Genomic DNA, 19,728 nt, shown 5'->3' on the forward strand with positions numbered 1-19,728 from the left:
CAAGCTGTGTTACGTTATTTCTGGTGGGAAAATCTCCGACAAGACACCGCCACCTACGTGTCAAATTGTGCCATCTGTACCCAATCAAAGGCAACACACCAGAGACCAAGCGGTCTCCTTAGACCTATTCCTATACCTCCTTCTCCCTGGCACACCATCTCCATGGACTTTATAGTGGAAATGCCTCCCAGTTGTGGGAATAACACCATTCTAGTAATCATAGATCATCTGACTAAAATGGGCCACTTCCTTGCTCTCCCTAAATTACCCACAGCTGCGGAAGTCGCTAGTATTCTCTTACAACACGTAATACGGTTGCATGGAGTACCGGCCGTCGTTATCACAGACCGAGGGACCCAATTCACCTCAAGATTTTGGAAGGAGCTATGTGGGATAATGAAAGTGGATGCACGGTTATCCACCAGCTATCACCCTCAAACAGATGGTAAAACAGAAAGGCTCAATCAAACCTTAGAGCAATATCTCCGATGTTTCACATTGATGCACACCAATGAATGGAGTACGCTACTATGGACCGCTGAGTTTTCATACAACAATGCCACTCATTCGACCTTGGGGTGCTCTCCCTTTTTCTGTCTTTTTGGGTTCAACCCAAACATGCTGCCCTTTGAGTATCCCGTTACATCTAGGCTCCCTTCAATTCAGGAACACCATGCTCATGTAAAATCCGTTCTAGACACAGCTAAAATACACCTCGAAGAGGCGAGAGCGAGAGACAAGAAGCAGGCAGATAGGAAAAGGTCCCCTGAGCCCGCATACAAGATAGGGGATAAAGTTTGGCTGAGCACAAAAAACCTACGACTCAAAGGGAACAGTAGACTACAGCCCAAATACATAGGTCCCTATCCTATCAACAAAATCATAAATCCCGTTGCTATGAAACTCACACTACCCTCTGCCTGGCACATACATCCGGTGTTTCATGTGTCGCTCCTGAAACCCTGCAAAGCAAACACACGCCTACCCGTTAGACCCCCAGCAATAGAGGTAGAAGGGGAGGAAGAATACGAGGTACATGCCATTTTGGATTCTAAGGTATACAGAGGTCAAGTACACTACCTAGTAGACTGGAAAGGGTATGGGCCGGAAGATAGGTCATGGGAACCAAAGAGCCACTTACATTGTCCGGGCCTCGTTAAACGTTTCCATGCACAACACCCTTCCAAACCAGGAGGTCCGCCGAGACGACGGACGTTGAGAGGGGGTACTGTCATGACCCACAGGAGGGGGCGCTAGAGAGCAGGTTGTCGAGCGGTATGAATGGGGCAAGTACACTACATCTCCCATAATGCATGGGGAAGAATTCATCTTGCTATATAAGCCTCGCCCCCATAATCACCGGTGCTTGTCACTTGAGCTTTCACCAGCACTACGGAGGAACGAGCCCGTCCCAAAGCTTCAACCATCGTCCCAGTTGCAGTTGGGAGAAATACCGAACCGAGGAGATCTTCGACGACACCCGTCAGCTCCGCAATTCCGCAAACCGTTCAGCGGTTATTTGAATCTGGCGCGCTGCGCGCGCAACCTCAGGATCCTGATTACACGGCAGCCATAGCGGCTGCAAGGCGGAGAAGAAACAACGCTAACCCGATTCCCGAGCGCGACCATCCCAGGTAGTCGGCTCGCGGGAATCTTTCCCCACAGAAACCTAGGTACCGAGTGGGTACGGACGTAACCCACAACATTCCTTCACAGCTCTCAACCAGTGGAGAATTAACGCTGAGACATTTCAGCGCTCTTGCATTTCCAGTGAGGCGAGAAGCATCAAGAGGAACATAATTTGCCTGGATTCCAGGAGAATCGTCAGACTTCTTTCTTTTGTTGTCAGCTGGTCAGGAACCAGCACTTTTGTTACCACACGTTTTGGGTTGTCCAAGACGACAGAAACCTGGACCGTGGAAGTAAGGGAAGTCCCCTGCACCAGTCACAGGACACTTGTGCTTTCAGAGAGAGAGAAGACATTTACATCTCGACTGATTGATAAGTATCACTTTACGTTACTAAGTGCAAGACTGTGTACTATTGATATTGTTTATTGCTTAACCTACTCCCGTTAGTTGATGACCTACCCTGTTACCCTACACGTCAGTAGTACATGTACACACGTAAGTGAAAGACGCCTTCAGAGAACGGGGGGAGGAAGGATTTGAGTGTGTCTTAGTTATACCCTGACGTGTGTCTCTTGTGTTTTCTTTCAGAGTACTGGGGTGGAGTGCAGGAGAGAGGGGTCATCACTGTAATCTACATTATTTTACCACGTCGGGAGACGACTCTACTTTTTGTTTCCTTTGTCCCTTTTTTCCCTTTCCCCGATAAGGGTGCCTCCTGTGTCGTGAGATACTCACCACGCACTGGTGTTACCTCTTAGGGGAAAGGGTTACTAAACATCTCATCGTTCCTGCTGTACCCGGCTTCCAGGTTAGTGGCACTCTATACTCCCGAGCCTGACAATAAGTCTCTACCAACTACCGCATGTGCTGTGTGAACAAGAGTGCCCTCCTGACCTCAAACCTTCAGAATGCCGAGTTAAACGCGCCAGAGCCACCCGACGCATCCTGAAGAAAGCTGTGAATTGCCAACAGAGAAAAGGAGTTAACAAATCAATGTGCCCCGGGCAACCTCAAGCACATCGTCTCTTCCCCATCCTACATCAGTAATACTGAGTTACAAGCGGAGAAGAGAGATCCACAGCCTGGCCTTTCAATGACTAACTATGACATCTTAACTGAGCAGGTGAGCGCTGACAAGATTTACAGTTCGATCCGACCGCAGAGGGGTGGTCAGTCTTGACCTCCACCTTCAAAATGCCTTGTTAGAAGTGCCAGGGCCCCCCACGCATTCTGGTTAGGGCAGTGCATTACCAGAGAGGAGGTATTATTCAGTCAATGTGCGCCCAAGCAACATCAGGCGCGTCTTTGCTTCGCCACCCAACCCTAACATATGCTGCGATACGATAGCTAAACATCAAAAGCCCCTCTGTGGCAACGATGCAACCCGCAACGGGGGGAAAGGATGAACTTCTGTTCTACGTTGCTCCCTCCCTAAAACATGATGACACCCGGCGACCGCGTGTCCGGCAGGTGACACCAGGGCCTCATAGTCTTAAAGGCAGTCGGATGCGCCGCAAGCTTGGGGGGGGGGGAACCCGAAGCACGCACTCTGGGCTCCCGGCCTGGAGGCGTGTGTGTCCGAAATGACCCACAGTGCTGACGGTAGAACCCGGGACCCAACCCATACAAAGGATGTGCCCCGCCACTGCTGCCTCCCCGCACACTTCATGAATTGCCGATGCCTAACTGCTGCTGTGACCATAGAGCCACCATGTGAACATCAACACTTTGCCACAGTGAATCACATGGAAAATACAAGCAATTAAATCTTATTATTCTATATTACTATGTAGGTTGGGGCAAAGCACTGCTTAGACAATCAACCGTTGATGTCGGTAGCCAAACGAGATGTTTAGCTCAGCCAACCTGTGTAAAATGTCTGCATTCATCCTCTCACACCTTCAAGGATCGCATACGAGGCCACAGTTGCGCGGATCCTGAACACGCTTCCTGAGAACCCGAATGCGGCCCGGCCCCTACGTGCAAACCTGTGTCGGGCGCGACATAGTGTGACAATCGATCCTTACGCTGCCGCCGTCTTACCGGGCTGCTGGGGCGGGGCCCCAACGTGGCCAACGCAGAAGGAAGGAGTGATCGCCGCATCAAAAGCTGCATGACACGTGCCTGCAACATATGGGGACCGTTAACAAGCACCCCCATCCGCGTCTCGCTGCACCAGTGGTACACGTGGACGTCCCCACCCTAAACTCAGCTTGGGGTCCATGGTGACCAACGATTGCCCCAGCAGGCGCGGCCATGTCCGCTGCGGGATCGCGCTGCCGGTCCAAACCGCAACAGGCCCTAGGCCCTGAACGCGCCCCAAACACTGCGCCGAGCAGCTCGCCAGCAGGTCAGCACTCCCACACACGCAACAATGGGGAGGGCAGGGGGGCGGGGGGAACGCGGGAAATGCATTAGACACACCCTGTAACCACCAATTCATACCACCCTCACTTCAAAAGCCACCCAATGGAACTCCCATTTAAGAAAGACACTGCGGAAACTGTCCCCCCCCAGGTAACCAGCTACACACAACACGTAACATGCAATTGTAACACGCACACCCGTCACCTTTTCCTTTTGTAACGTATCGTTTGCTACCTTTTGTATATTGTTTGCTCTAGATCATGGGTACTCACAAACTTTCTCTCGGGGGCCAAATTTACAGTGTGGTTTGTGGCCGATGGCCGCACCGGTGGGGGTGAGGTCAGAGGGGGAGGGGCGGGGCGGGGCTAAACCAAAAAAAATATGGTGACCATGAGGTTGAATACAGGTCCCTGCAGCAGACGCCTTCGTCCACTGAGCCACCATATCCGGCATACACAGATCTCTCTCTCTCTCTCTCTCTCTCGCTCTCTCTCTCCCTCTCCCCCTCCCTCCCCCTCCCTCCCCCTATCCCTCCCTCTCTCTCCCTCCCCCTCTCTCCCTGTCTCTCTCTCCCTGTCTCTCCCCGTCTCTCTCCCCCTGTCTCTCTCCCCCTGTCTCTCTCCCCCTGTCTCTCTCCCTCCTTCTGTCTCTCTCTCTCCCTCTGTCGCCCTCCCTCCTTCTGTCGCCCTCCCTCCTTCTGTCTCCCTCCCTCCTTCTGTCTCCCTCCCTCCTTCTGTCTCCCTCCTTCTGTCGCCCTCCCTCCTTCTGTCGCCCTCCCTCCTTCTGTCGCCCTCCCTCCCTCTGTCACCCTCCCTCTGTCGCCCTCCCTCTGTCGCCCTCCCTCTGTTGCCTTCCCTCTGTCTCCCTCCCTTTGTCGCCCTCCCTCTGTCTCCCTCCCTCTCCCTCTGTCTCCCTCCCTCTTCTCCCTCCCTCTCCCTCTGTCTCTCTCCCTCTCCCTCCCTCTCCCTCTGTCTCTCTCCCTCTCCCTCCCTCTGTCTCTGTCTCTCTCCCTCTCCTTCCCTCTCCCTCCCTCTCCCTCTGTCTCTCTCCCTCTCCCTCCCTCCCACTCCCTCCCTCTCCCTCTGTCTCTCTCCCTCTCCCTCCCTCTTCCTCCCTCTCCCTCGGTCTCCCTCCCTCCCACTGTCTCCCTCCGTCTCCCTCCTTCCGTCTCCCTCCCTCCCTCTGTCTCCCTCCATCTCCCTCCGTCTCCCTCCCTCCGTCTCCCTCCCTCTCCCTCTGTCTCTCTCCCTCTGTCGCTCTCTTCCTCCCTCTGTCTCCCTCCCTCCGTCACCCTCCGTCTCCCTCCCTGTCTCCCTCCCTCTCCCTCTGTCTCTCTCCCTCCGTCTCCCTCTGTCTCTGTCTCTCTCCGTCTCCCTCCCTCTGTCTCTCTCCGTCTCCCTCCCTCCGTCTCCCTCCCTCTGTCTCTCTCTCCCTCCCTCCGTCTCCCTCCCTGTCTCTCTCCCTCTGTCTCCCTCCCTCTGTCTCCTTCCCTCTGTCTCCCTCCCTCTGTCTCCCTCCGTCTCTCTCCCTCCCTCAGTCTCCCTCCCTCAGTCTCCCTCCCTCTGTCTCCCTCCCTCTGTCTCCCTCCCTCTGTCTCCCTCCCTCTGTCTCCCTCCCTCTGTCTCTCTCTCCCTCCCTCTGTCTCCCTCCCTCTGTCTCCCTCCATCTCCCTACCTCAGTCTCCCTCCCTCTGTCTCCCTCACTCTGTCTCCCTCCCTCTGTCTCTCTCTCTCCCTCACTCCGTCTCCCTCCCTCCGTCTCCCTCCCTCCGTCTCCCTCCCTCCCTCTCCTTCCCTCTCTCTCCCTCCCTCTCCCTCCGTCTCCCTCCCTCTCCCTCCCTCTCCCTCTGTCTCTCTCTCTCTCTCTGTCTCTCTCCCTCTGTCTCTCTCTCCCTCCCTCTGTCACCCTCCGTCTCCCTCCCTGTCTCCCTCCCTCTCCCTCTGTCTCTCTCCCTTTGTCTCCCTCCCTCTCCCTCTGTCTCTCTCCCTCCGTCTCCCTCCCTCTCCCTCTGTCTCCCTTCTTCTCCCTCCCTCCCTGTCTCCCTCCCTCCCTCCTTCTCCCTCCCTCCGTCCCCCTCCATCTCCTTCCATCTCCCTCCCTCCCTCTCCCTCCCTCTCCCTCCCACTGTCTCCCTCCCTCCGTGTCTCTCTGTCTCCCTCCCTCTATCTCTCCCTGTCTCTCTCCCTCCCTCTGTCTCCCTCCCTCTCCCTCTGTCTCCATCTCCCTCCCTCGTCACCCTCTGTCATCTCACCCCTGTGTGTGTCAGCCCTCAGCCCGGGCTGAGACAGCTTCCCAGCGTGCGCACACACAGCCACACTGAGACAGCTTCCCAGCACTCACACACAGCCGCACCCGAGTACTTCGCAGGTCTTTAAAAGACTATTTACATGTTAATAAAGCTTTGTTGTATTTCACCTCTTAGGCCCCTGCATCTCCACTTAAACAATCACTGGAATCCCCAGGCCCCCACAGAGCAGAGTCTCAGAGTCCGGGCTGCTGCAACCGGCAGTGTTTGCTAACACTATTTAATTTTTTTTTAAAACACATGTAGGATGTCTGCAAGGTCCGCGGGCCGCCGAGGAAGGCTTGCCGGGCCGCTGGCGGCCCGCGGGCCGTACTATGAGTAACCCTGCTCTAAATACTTGCACCATTGACACTATTGCCTCATGTGACGTAACGTTTGCTTTTGTAAGATGCTCACTAGTGATTTTCTTCTCATGTATCAGTGCTGTTCGCATTAGCGGGATTCGAAACCTTGTTCTGTGAGATCCTTTGCAACCACAGGCACAAGACTTACCATTGAGCAACAGCTCCTGGTAAAAGAAGAGTTTGAAAATTTGGCACCTTAGGACAGTTTTGACAATATTATGAAGCGCTCTGACACCTTCGGGTAAAGTCCGTTCTTATAACACGCATAAAATTAATAAATTGCTACCCCCATCCACTGCCTGGATGGGAGCTGCTACTGCTGCAGTGGACTCCCCCTCGAAACACCGCGATGGCAGCGCTACCGTCGCCAAAACCACCGTCCATGGAGATTCGTGCGCGCGCACTCCGCCGCCGATACCCGGACCCGAGGGGCTGCCTCAATAAGCTTTTACACCTAACACCAACAACAAACCGGCACCCGTTGAAGGAAAGGTGAGCCCCTGGGCGGAATTCTGGATTCCAGCAGTGGTGGAAGTATCCCCATGAGCTGTTGCTCCGACTTCATCTGAGAACGGCCCGGTGATGGACAGGGGGGGGGGCCAGCGCTCCCCTCCGAGGGGGAGGGGGGGCTGCAGCGGCCGGATGCAGGGAGGTTGGGCGATTAGCCCCAGGGACCCAGGATGTGGACGCGACCCCGAGGCCCGGGGAGATTTGAAACTGGGGCCTCCATACAAGCGCGGTGCATGCGTTCCCTCTGACCGCATCCTGATAACAGCTAAAAAAGGGGGGGGGTGGAACTCAGTGCTCTCCCCCCCCTTCCCCCGCATCGCCGAGCTGAGCGGCACTTAGACCAACTAAGCCACCGTGCTTCCTGCGGAGACTGCCTGTACCCCCCAGGAGCTGACCGACCCCCCCATGGCGGGCCGCTGCCTAGCCAATGGCCAGGCTAAGCAGCCCTGCCTAAGGGATGGGGGGGGCTGCTAACGCACTCACCGGGTACAGCTCCTGGGGGACTGGGGCACACCTGGCAGCGAGACGGCGTGTCCCGCGAGGTACCTAAGACGGCGTGTCCAGGGCACGAAAAGAGGAAGGTCAGAGGGTGGGGGAGGCCTATATACCCCCCCTCGTTCCTCGCGCCCCGGAAGTGAAGCGCCCTGTTCGCCGCAGCCGCTGGCTGCTAAGAGTGGGGGGGGGGCTTCTCCCCGAGGGGTCCCCGAGCAGAAGGGGGGTGGGCTGGTGCCTAGCGGGTGCCACCTCAGCCGCAAAGACTGACTGCAGAACTTCACCTGCACTAGAGGTAGCTGACGAGCGTGCGTTAAGTGATGTTATAATTTACAAAGCCCATTTTTATAATTAGAAATAGCAGAGTGAGAGCTAGCTCACTGCAGCCACTGACTCACTTTACTTACTTCAGAAACGCCGACAGCCCAGGCGTGATTAAGATTCTCCGGCTCAGCAGCAGCAGCTGCACAATGGTGTGCTCTGCGCTGCCGAGGTCGATGGTTTGGGTCATTTTTCATGTAAAGTTTACCGAGGTGCCACTGGTTGCAGCCTCCCACAACTTAATCCCCAGAACAGCAGCCACTCGCTCGCACCGCCGTTCTCCGAGTCCCTGCCTGGGTGGATTGCTTTGCTAACGCCGAGTGAGGACGCAGACCGCAGCAGGCGGTGCCAGTGCTTTTTATTCACGACGTTCCACTATCTCTGGAAGACTAAAGAATCTCCCTTGGAGTCCCTTGGAGTCAAGGAGTGACTCCCCTGCTTGGTAGGCACCAATAACCTCAATCAACGGTTGCAAACGTCACCGCTCCCGATGGAGTCCGAAGTCCCTGCGGCCCCAGAAGTGGATTTCCTGACCTCTCGTTGGCCATTTTGAGTCCCCAGCGAAGGTGTGGCATCTGGACCCCACGAGTGACGAGGAACTGCAATACCTGGGAACCGTGCACTGATTTCGAGTGCAAACCCTAAACAACGTTCTACGAACTTGTGCTTTTAACCATTTGTGGCTCAAGTCCCCAGCTGGTCTTGTTCCAAAAATCAGCAGCCTACCCCATCCTGAGTGACCGTGGGCTCCTGTGAAACTTTTCCTGTGGTGGCGTCTTTGCGATCCCTTGCCCGTTGGCTAGTGGGTCCCCTGAAGACTTTCTCAACAATTCAAAGGGCTCTCCTGGTTGCTCCGGGCCTGCCCTCACTTACCCTCACTGGGTAAGTCCATCAGACCTTGCTGGTCTGCATCACCAACTATCTTCAGTCCACATGAGACTTGCAGTTGCCAAGGCTTGTTGGCTCCAATCCGGTTGCCGACACCGTCATCATCTGCAGACGTTGTGGGACACTCTGAATCCAGCTGCTGGTCATCGTCGATCCCTTCTGGACCTCGTGAGCGAAGAGACAAAACACCATTGATGACCTGAAGCGACGCGACATCTGTGGTCATCCATCCTGCTGGCCACCGGTCACTGGCAAGTGACTTTGAACACTGTCCCCTCAATTTTCAGGTCCTCTTCATCTTCAATCCACCTTCGGATTCCAGCGGACACCTCTTCAGTCGTCTCAAGCAGCAAGTCTTCATTGGTCTCCACTGAAAACAGCATCGCGACCCGACACCAAAAGACACCTATGCACCCGGCTTACCTGGGTGAGGTAACTCGTGCACTCCGGTGCCCAAGTGGGTGTTGGCCCTCGAAATACTTACCCTGTAAGTGGCTTGCGTGTTGACTTCTTCGAAGTACCCTAAAACTTTAAAATACAAACCGCGACTTGCTCCATTGTAACCTATAGGAAACCCACGGCGGTGTTTAGACACTACACGCATCTCCCGTGGGCTTGTTACTTACCTGCTAACACTGCAGTAGTGAAGCCCCAGCGATTCCCAAGGCCCTAGGCTTTGTCATTTTGCAAGTCGACTTTGTTAAACCATTTTCTTAGTATATGGTCTGGTACGTCCCTAGGGCTCCAGCCATATTTGTGCTTAATTTATTGAGAACTGTTGACATTTGAATGTGTATCTGGGTTCTAATCTCATAAAGAGATTAGTAGAGTGTATCTAGAAATAAATACATATATATTTGATATATGTACCTGTGTGGTGTCCTTTTCATTTGGTAATTCAAGAGATTATAAAGTAAAACAAGCTGCTTTACATTCCTCAGAGACTTAGCCTGAAGGCTGCTCTCCACAGCTACCACTAGGATAGCTTTCTTTAAAAGGTTGTCTTAAACCTATCTACCATAAGAGTCGAATTGGACTGGTGCAAGGTGGCTACTATAACTAGTGACCAGCATATGCCAGGCCAACTTCTCACACCTGGAAAGTACCTATGCCCTTGGTACCTAAGGTACCATATACTAGGGGCTCATAAGGTACCACAGTATCCAATCACTAGTGTATCTAATATGCACACCAGTCATTTAAGGGAGTAAGCAGATAGGATGGGATCCTGGATAGCAGGATCCCAGCCAGACTAGTCAAAAACCATTCAAACTCCAGGAAAAAAGTGGGGGCAACCATGCAGTCAGATTCCACCTTCCTACAGCTGTAAAATGGTAGCGGCGGTTTCAGTCGATAACCTTTCAAGTATTGCCCGGCGGTAATCGCCTCTTATACCATTCGATGATTAACCAACAAAAGAGGCAGGCGCCGGAGACTGGAAGGCAGGAAACAAAGTTTTATTCCGTCGGAGCAGAACACATCAGATCGGACAGCAAGGTATCGTCTCGAGGTGCTCTCTCTGCATCTCTGAGACCTGGTCTCTTATACACACATTTTTGACTTTATTACCGGTTTATTGTACATGGCACATTCTTGAGATTGCTTTGATACATGAAAGAACATCCTCGGAATCCCCGGCTCGGATCCGCTCCCACACATAACTACAGTGGAAGTCCCCACCCCACCCACAGTAGGAGATGGCTATCACACAGCTGGACATTCCGCCAATTCCCGGGGGTGTGTGCGACTGGTCGGGTCTCAGGGGGTGGGGGCCTTGATCTACTGTAATCCCTTTGATGTGAGGTGTTTCCCTTACAGTAGGGGCAATAAACTGCATCCGCAGGGCTAGGTGATGGCCTGGGATCGGTTCGGACAATCGGGCGCAGAGGAAGGGGGTTATCAAAAGGATGTATGACCATGTATGGGATGAAAGAGGTGTTGGTCAGGCGCGGGATGTGGTTCCATGGCAGGGTCGCGCAGAAGGAGAGGGTTTATGGCCCATGTATGAGAGAGCGGGGGGGTGGCCGGCGCGCGGGGGATGTTTGCAGCGCCTGAGGGACGCGCTGGCGATCGGCAATGAGACCATGGTGCCTAAAATGGCCGTCGCGCGTTTTCTGCGTGTGGCGCTTGGGGAGAGACAAGATGGCGCAGATAATGTTCAGATACGAACTAAATTTCCACAGTCCTCCCTTTTAACATATCTCGCCAGCTTGTTTAGTTCGGATCTATCCCCATAATACCACGTACTTCTACTTCGTACAGGGTTTCATTCGTTCTGCTTCAAAGTTCAGAGTCTTAGGGCAGATGTAGTTCGTGAAAAGTGAACATAAAGGTGGCAAGCACTGAATCCCCAGACAGCACCCACACAGTATCACAATTGGTATCATGATAAATGTAAACAACCTCCACCCCCAACTTTTAATAGTGTCCCAAAACCAACTCCCAAGCGACCATCCTTCTTGCTCCTGATGAACCTCTGCGGAAAGTCTGTGGAGGTGTTCAATCGCCTTGTAGACCGAGGGTGAGTTATCCGGTACGTAGATACAACAGCTGGACCCAATGATGCGGCATGCTCCTCCACGATCAGCCAGAACCACGTCTAGAACAAGGCGGTTCTGAAGAGCTACCAGGCGGACGGCCTGAAGCTCAGCGGTGTTGTTGGTGAGGATGCCGGCTGTAATGTTCATTGTGGTTTCGACTGCCTGGGTTAGGTGCCGGATGGCACGGCTGTTTGCCATTGGACCCGACAGTGGAACAAGTCCCTTTACTGCATCCATGAACTGTGTTCCAGTGGAGTCGGCTTGTACAATGTCCTTTGCACGTTTCTGCCGGTGATGGTTTGCTGGAGCCACATATGTTGGAGGAAGGATAAAAGCGATGTAGCAGGTGCCTCCCCAACCTTTCGGAAGCCAGGTGTAGGCCTTAGTACCACAGACGAAGTACATATTTGGGGAGGTAACAAAGGAGGGTGGGTCAACTGAGTCCAATGTTCGGGTGATGAGACAGGAACTGTGGCCTACCGGCTGTGTTCCTAGGCCTTCGAGGCACACCAGACCTGTGATGTTGACGACGGATAGGGCCACTGTTAGGGTGGCGGCCGTTCGTTTCCAGAGGTAAGAGAAGGTGGGTCTGGCTGGGTTGTTGAACACCTGCATTTCAACTCGCTCCTTGGCAGGGATGTCCATATGGAAAGAGGTGTTTGATCTCAGAGGACAAAAGGGGGCAGAGGTTTTTCCAGTTTGGTTCAGCCAGAACCCATGATAGAAGTGCGACACAGTTTTGCCGGAAGTGGCATTGTCCTTGTAACTTTCTTGCAGGAGGATTAGCCAAGCGAGGCAGGAGCCATGGACAGAGAAGGGCGAAGGGATGAAAGGGATAGAATGTCCAGTGGCATGTGGTAGCAATCCACAGATCCAGCAGTTAGTGGCATTGGCGGCAAGATTGTGTTGGTGGAGCAGTTGCACAAAAGAGTTATTCCAGAACTCCTTACGTCTCTCTCGGAGTTGGGGTGAAAGTGAAATCAGATGGTGTTCTTTCATGGTGGTGGGTTGAGCAGTGGTCAGCAATGTCTTATGAGCGGGTGCGTTTTCTTCCATGATCCAGAAAGTGACCATGAGAAGGAGGCAAAGGAGAAGGGTAATAAAAAGTGCAATAGTCTTTGAGCTGTGCATTTTGTCAGTCTTTGGGTTTTTGTAGTGGATCTTCGGACGTCCGGTTGCTTCCATCATCTTCATGTCGGGCGCTTCCATCACCTTCAAGGGACTCGGTAGCGGGCAGAACCACAGACTTTGTTTAGTTTCTCTCCTGGAGGCCTTTGAGGTGACTAGGCTACCGCTCTGAGATTTCAACTTAGTTCGTGGTCTGCTTAGCCGAAGTTCCCTCCTTTCGTCGTAGGTTATACCCTTCTTTGGATGGCACAGTGGGATCGGGATATTCAGTCAATTCAAGTGTCTCTGTATTCGGGTAGCAGCTCAGGGATGGTCGGTCTTTGTCCAGAAGTTCCTCTTGGGCGGTGATGTTGTCGGTGGTCGTCAGGGTCGATGATACCTTCTTGCAGTGGTGTGCATGCAGCCAATTACGTTTCCCCTCCACTCGAAGAGCTGTTCGGGTGGTGATCAGGACTTGCAGGGGGCCCGTCCACCAGGGCTCCAGACTCTTGGTGCGCTGGAAGTTGCGCACTAGGACAAAGTCACCGGGTTGGATGTCGTGTCCGGGGCCCCTGGAAGCATCGGGAATGGCTTGCAGCACCTGCTGATGGATAACCGACAACGTTTTAGTTAGATTGTACAGATAGTCAGACATGAGGACGTCCGGGACGTCGTGAATGGATGCTGGTTTTGGTGCAGTCCAAAGGTTCATGGGTCGCCCGAAGACGACCTCGTAGGGGGTTAAGTGGTGTTTGGTAGGAGTGGAACGCATTGATAGCAATGCTAGTGGGAGGGCGTCTGGCCATTTCAGTCCTGTGGTGGCAACTATTTTGGCTAGTTTGAGTTTCAATGTGGCATTATGTCGCTCAACCAAGCCTGCAGATTGGGGGTGGAAGACCGCATGAAACTTCTGTTTTACACCCAACCCTTTTAAGATGAGTTGGATAACTTCGGCTACGAAGTGGGGGCCGTTGTCGCTCCACAAAATTCGACAAAGGCCGTAACGGGGGAAGAATACTTTCAGTAGTACTTTTGCGGTAGTCATAGCAGTGTTGTCGCGGGTTGGGTAGGCTTCCACCCATTTGCTGAAGGCGCACACAACGACAAGCACGTACTTCAGGGTTTGGCACCTTTCTAACTGAATGTAGTCCATCTGTAGGACCTCAAAGGGGTGACTAGGAACCCCAAACCCTCCCCGGGGTACAGCAGTTCCTTTACCAGGGTTGTGTTGGAGGCATATCAGACATTGTTGGACTAGGCGTTTAGCTGAGTGTGGGATTTTGTCGTTGTGCCAGACTTTGGAGATGAGTTCAATCATGGGGGCAGACCCTATGTGTGCGGGGGAGTGTGTCATGGTCAGCATGGGAATCAGGTATGAGTCAGGTAGCAACCATTTGTTTGTGTCTCTAGTTCGCCAGCAGCCTTCATCGTCTTTCAATCCCACCCGTGCCCATTCAGTCAATTCGTGTGGTGAGCTGGCCAATTGTATGTCTCTAATGGTTTCCCTAGCATCCTTCCATTTTTCAGTTTGTGACCTGGTCACGTACATGCGTGTTGTTGACCTATTCTCGGCTGTGGTTCGGGCAGTGATGTCAGCCAGCGTATTTCCCTGTCCTATAATGTCCGTCACCTTTTTGTGTGCCTGGCATTTGATCACAGCTAGCCGTGTGGGGAGGAGGACTGCTTCGGTCAGAGCGGAGACTAGATCTCCATGTAGGATGGGTGTGCCATGGGAAGTCAGGAATCCCCTCTCCTTCCATAGGAGCCCAAAGTGGTGAACCACCCCGAAGGCGTACTGGATGTCGGTGTAAATGTTTGCGGTTGTCCCCGCTGCTAGGATGCATGCTCGTGTGAGAGCAATCAGTTCAGCCGCCTGTGCGGATCGCTGTGTGATGCGGGCTGTCTCAACAACTGTTCGGGCCGTGGGGACTGCATAGGCGGCTGAAGTGGTGCCGTCGGGGAGCTTGATGCATGAGCCATCTACCCACAGCTCTCCGTCAGGATCTGGGAAGGCAGTATCTCGGAGGTCAACCCTACTCTTGGTCTGTTCGTCGGTGAGGGTCACACAGTCATGTATAGGGGACGCATTGGGGTCATTGTCAGGGAGAGGTAGCAGAGTGGCTGGGTTCAGAGTGGTGCATCGTTTCAACGTGATGTGGGGTGCAAGCAGAGTCAGTTCATAACCAGTCAGTCGTGCGCTAGTCAGGTGTTGAGTCTTAGTCTGGTTCAGGAGAGTGTCAACTGCATGGGGTACTAGCACGGTGAGGGGGTTTGAAAGCACGATCCCCTCACTTTGTCGGATAGAGACAGCAGCGGCGGCTACCGCTCGAAGGCAGGCGGGCAAAGCTCTGGCTACAGGGTCAAGAGTGGCAGAGAAGTAGGCACAAGGGCGTTGCTTGGGACCTATGGACTGGGTTAGAACAGACAACGCGCATCCCTCCCTTTCGTGGGTGAAGAGGGAGAAAGGTTTAGTGTAGTCTGGGGTTCCTAGGACTGGTGCTGAGCAAAGGGCATCTCGTAATTCTTTGAAGGAGGATTGGCATTCGGGTGTCCAGGGGAGGGGGAAGGGGACATCTTTAGCCAACAGGGAAAGCAGAGGTTTTACAATAAGACTGAAGTTTGGCAACCACTGTCGACAGAAGGAGGTGAGGCCTACCAGAGACCGCACTTGCTTCTGAGTTTTGGGAACAGGGGTTTCTAGGATGGTCTGAATTCGGTCAGGTGTAAGCTTCCTCCCATCTTTGGATAGGAGGTGGCCTAGGTATGTCACTTGGGGTTGGCAGAATTGCAACTTCTTCCTGGAGACCTTGTGACCGTTCTCCGCGAGGAAGTGGAGGAGGTGGATGGTGGCTTTGACTGCAAGCGGAGTGGTGTCGGCCGCCAAAAGAATATCATCGACGTACTGTATTAACACCACTCCGTCCGGTAGTTGAACTGCATCCAGTTGTCTCTTGAGGGCTTGGCTATATATGCTGGGACTCTCAGTGTAGCCTTGTGGTGCCCTACAAAATCTGTACGAACGGGCTTTTAAGGTGAAGCCGAAAAGGTAGCGGCTGTCTGGGTGGATGGGGATGGAAAAGAATGCGTTCTTGAGATCAATAACGGTAAAGGTAGTGGCAGTGGACGGAATCAGGGTGAGGATGGTGGTGATATCTGAGACTACGGGGTACTGAGGTATGACTACTTTGTTAACCTCTCGTAAGTCGACAATGAAGCGGTATGCTTTCTCATCTCCCTCGCCTTGCTTCTTAACAATGGGTAGGATAGGGCTGTTGCAAACATTACTAACTACTTCTTCTACCACTCCTGCATCGACTAGGGACTGGATGATTTCCACCAACGCCTTCTCGCCTTCGGGCGATATCCGATACTGTGGAAGCTTTGGGAGCACTGCGTCCGGTCGGACAGTTATGTGTACAGGGTCGATCACCATGCGTCCTACGTCGGAGTCGGTTTTAGCCCATAGTTGTGTGGGTAACGTGTCAAGTAGGGACAGGTCAGCATCGGTTATGGAGAACATACGTCATGCGAGACAAGGCCTGAACAGATCTGGGTTATCGTGCAGTATGACTCGAACTCCGTCTGGGGAACATCTGATGGTAGCCCGGAAATGTTTTAGTAAATCAAGACCCATAATGGCGTCGGGGGTGTTGGAGGAGAGCAGAAATGTCGTGTCAGTGGTGTTATTTTCCAAGTCAAAGGAGATTGGTGCGGACAAGGGATTAGTGGAGGGCGTTCCATCAAAGCCTATTGAGGTTACATGTGAGCCAGACAAGGGTGCCCTTGGGATCAGCCGTTTAGATAGCGCACTACGTGTCGCCCCAGTATCTACCAAAAATGGAGACTTTGTGCCCAGACCTTAGCAGTGACGTAAGGACCTTGCTGGTCAACACGGAGTTCGACTGGATCCCTCCCTTGCCCCTGGCGGTCCTATGCAAAGTCATGGGTGTTTTCGTAGTCGGACTGCTGGCACTGGTTCTGTCGAGAGCGGTCGAAGGTGTTTGGTCTGTCTGGCCTGTCGTTGGTGGTGTCGTTCGTGTACCCTCGTCCCTGTCCTCTATTTCTGGGGCTGTTTGCTATGTCTCTTGTGTCCCTATTCTTGTTCATATCCAGAAGGACCGGGCACTGGGATTTCCAGTGTCCGAACCCTTTACAGAACGCACACTGATTCTCGTCTAAGTCCCTGCGTCCAGCGTAGGGTGTGGGTGCATGGTCTCTAGGGGGTAGTTTTCTAGGAGCAGTCGGTTGGTAGTTTCCCTTGGGAGGTTCCCTTCCTATGGTCACCCCTTGCAACTGTGCGATCATTACCCTTTCCTTCAGCTCCTTTTTCTTTCTCTCGGACGCCCTATCGTTCTCATTCTTTTGGTGTTCGTAGTACTGGGCCATCTGGAGGATAGCCGCGGGTTTGGAGGCTGCCCAACTACTCTCGCTGGTCTGTAACTTCTGGGAGACTTCCTGTGACAGACCCTTCACATAATTCTGGACAAAGAGGTGATGTCCGGTTGCAGTGGTCATGTCCTGGCCACTATAATCGGAAAACACTGTCTAGAATCGAGAGAAGTATTCTGATACATCCTCCTTGGGTTTCTGGCGGCAAGCCGTCACTATCGACCAGTCTACCTTCCTTTCTGGGATTAGGGTCTTTAATTTCTGAACAATCTTGTCTGGGAGTTCCAATATGGCCTTTAGAGGTTTCTGTCCAGGTTCTCGCTGCTTGTCTATGGTATCGAGTTGTACCCAGGTATATCCGAACGGCTCAGCGTGGTCGACTTTCCGGATTTGCTTCCACACATCAGCCGGCAGACATAACCCGAAGAACAAATCGATATCCGCCAAGGTCATTATAGTTAAACCTAAGGCCGTACCTAGTTCTGTGTAAAAGGCAGTCGGGTTCTTTCTTAAGTCGGGTAGGGTTTTTCTAAAGGTCAGGATGTCTTGTCGGTCCCATGGCTGATAGACCCAGTTATATACAACCCTTCCCTTCGCATCTTGGTGGTTGATGTCATCGTGTGTTCCCTGACCTCGTGGGGGGACCCAGTAAGGAGCGGCTTCCTTGATGGGCATCATGGTATCAGCTTTTCCTGCCTGGGGTTCAGTCGCTATGGGGGTTTCTGTCTTGGTCGTCCGCCTGTGTTCTTTAAGATGTCGGAAGACTTCGAGTGTACGTGTGAAGAGGTCCATCACATCGCCCTCTCCCTCTTCCCCAATATCAACCTTTCTATACAAGGTTGCTAAGCCTTCGGGACCTCTATCCTGGTACCTATCCTCATAGGCATTCAGAGTGTGATAACAAAGTCGTACGACAAAGTGTCGTCTGTGGTTGTCGGCATACGAGTTATACATATCTGTCACATATTCCTCACTTTCCTTCCGTTCTACTAGTGTTCTCACTACCTTATCGATTCCGGCTCGTTCACCCTTTGTTAGCCGATTCATTCTGGCGGAATCTTTCTTTCTTGTCTCGGGGTCATCTAACGTTATTGCTAACGTTGTGTTCAGTACAAGAGGCTCGGCCGGCGCGGAGGCCGTGAGGACCGAGGCCCTGGTACTGCTTTCGCTTGCGTTCGGGGGTTGTGGGTGCTGCACTATAGGTTGGGAGGGAGCGTATGGAGGGGGCATGTAGATGATCGGAGGACCTAATAGCAATTCATCGTTCGCCCGTTGCTTGGAAGGCAACTCAGGGTAGAGCGTAGAGGGGGTCCTAACAGGGCACTGGCCTGACGTTTCAGATTCTTGTTTTTGTTTAGCTTCCTTTCTCTCCTTTATTTCTTCCTCTAACTTTCTAGCGACAAGGTGAGCTGCCTTTCGTAGTTCTTTTTCTGCCTTTACTTCTTCTCTCTTTTTCCGTTGCGTTGTTTCTTTGCGCCACATGCCGATACTGTCGAGCATAGTGGGGGTCGTTTTATTGCTACGTAGAGCTATTTCTAGCGTTTCTATTTTATGGTCATCAAAGGATCCCATCAGTGGCCACTGACTTTCGGAGTCCTTCTTTGTATATTTATGCCATAGTTTGCTATAAGCTACAGCGACTAGTCCATATTTAGTAAACATGTCCTTATTAGGGGTGCCTTCCAGTGGAGCCGGATGGTTCATCTCTAATAAGCGGTCCGGGCAGAACCAACTACCAATCAGTGGGGAGAAGATAGGCATGACAGGTTACAAAGGGGGACAAAAGTCCGCACTACCTATCCTTCACTATCTGCAAAGACTAGACAGAATATTTCTATTCTACGTTATTTGCAAACAGAGAATATCTCAAAAAGCACTATTCGTCAAAAACAATCAATGTTCGGACAATCAATCAGTGTCCGTGTTACCTACCCTTCACTATCTGCAAAGGGAGAGAGAGTATTTCTACTCTTCCCCGTTTGTAGGCAGCGAATATCTCAAAAAGAACAATCAAATAAGCAATACTAGTATTTTCAATCAATCAATCAATCGTTTCGCAATTTGTCGTGTTACATGACCTTACCCGGACCGCATGGACAGTTTCTCGTCTTCCGCCTCCAGCGCCCGATCGTCCTCTACTCTCCGTATTTGCCGCGGCACTCCTGATGGTTCCCAGTCAGGACCGTAGATCATTCGAGAGAGGTCTGCTCGGAACCAGTGAAGTTCGGATGATCGGCCGCCAGACGAGGGTCTATCGGGCAGGAGCTCTTCCCGATCGTTGCAGTCGTTCACTCTGTCATCGGGACCTCTCCCGTTGGATCCACGTGTCGCTGATGGGCCCCACGTTTGGGAAGCCAATTGTAAAATGGTAGCGGCAGTTTCAGTCGATAACCTTTCAAGTATTGCCCGGCGGTAATCGCCTCTTATACCATTCGATGATTAACCAACAAAAGAGGCAGGCGCCGGAGACTGGAAGGCAGGAAACAAAGTTTTATTCCGTCGGAGCAGAACACATCAGATCGGACAGCAAGGTATCGTCTCGAGGTGCTCTCTCTGCATCTCTGAGACCTGGTCTCTTATACACACATTTTTGACTTTATTACCGGTTTATTGTACATGGCACATTCTTGAGATTGCTTTGATACATGAAAGAACATCCTCGGAATCCCCGGCTCGGATCCGCTCCCACACATAACTACAGTAAAAGTCCCCACCCCACCCACAGTAGGAGATGGCTATCACACAGCTGGACATTCCACCAATTCCCGGGGGTGTGTGCGACTGGTCGGGTCTCAGGGGGTGGGGGCCTTGATCTACTGTAATCCCTTTGATGT

General features: G+C 52.7%; 2 protein-coding genes across 5 annotated transcripts in view; one reads left to right on the top strand and one right to left on the bottom strand.

The window, feature by feature from the left end:
- Nucleotides 1-19,728, bottom strand: part of LOC146770428 (uncharacterized) — a 205,986-nt gene that overhangs the window by 153,789 nt on the left and 32,469 nt on the right. The window lies entirely within an intron of this gene.
- The window catches only part of LOC146770429 (uncharacterized), a 44,851-nt gene that overhangs the window by 1,158 nt on the left and 23,965 nt on the right, over nt 1-19,728 (top strand). The window lies entirely within an intron of this gene.

This window comes from Triturus cristatus, unplaced genomic scaffold (genome assembly GCF_964204655.1).
Source record: "Triturus cristatus unplaced genomic scaffold, aTriCri1.1 SCAFFOLD_194, whole genome shotgun sequence".
NCBI classification, from domain to species: Eukaryota; Metazoa; Chordata; class Amphibia; order Caudata; family Salamandridae; genus Triturus; species Triturus cristatus.